Raw genomic sequence first — 485 nt, 5'->3', positions numbered from 1 at the left:
TGTGTGTGTGTGTGTGTGTGTTAGGGTGTGCGTGTGCGTGTTAGGGTGTGCGTGTGCGTGTTAGGGTGTGCGTGTGCGTGTGTGTGTGTGTGTCTGTGTGTGTGTGTGTGTGTCCCAACCTGTCAGATCCACAAGTCCACTTGTTGTAACAGAAAGACATTGAAACAGAAGCATTGTTAGAACCCTGAGGAAGACAGAACTCAGAGGAGGAATGTTGTGATTAGAATGTCTTAATGAAACATAATAGAACACAGAGGAAGACAGAACTAGAATGTCTTAATGAAACATAATTGAACACAGAGGAAGACAGAACTAGAATGTCTTAATGAAACATAATAGAACACAGAGGAAGACAGAATGTCTTAATGAAACATAATAGAACACAGAGGAAGACAGAACTAGAATGTCTTAATGAAACATAATAGAACACTGAGGAAGACAGAACTAGAATGTCTTAATGAAACATAATAGAACACAGAGGAAGA

The sequence above is a fragment of the Oncorhynchus clarkii genome, unplaced genomic scaffold (assembly GCF_045791955.1).
Source record: "Oncorhynchus clarkii lewisi isolate Uvic-CL-2024 unplaced genomic scaffold, UVic_Ocla_1.0 unplaced_contig_13929_pilon_pilon, whole genome shotgun sequence".
Taxonomy (NCBI): domain Eukaryota; kingdom Metazoa; phylum Chordata; class Actinopteri; order Salmoniformes; family Salmonidae; genus Oncorhynchus; species Oncorhynchus clarkii.
The sequence above is the reverse complement of the archived record's forward strand: the minus strand, read 5'-3'. Positions refer to the sequence as shown.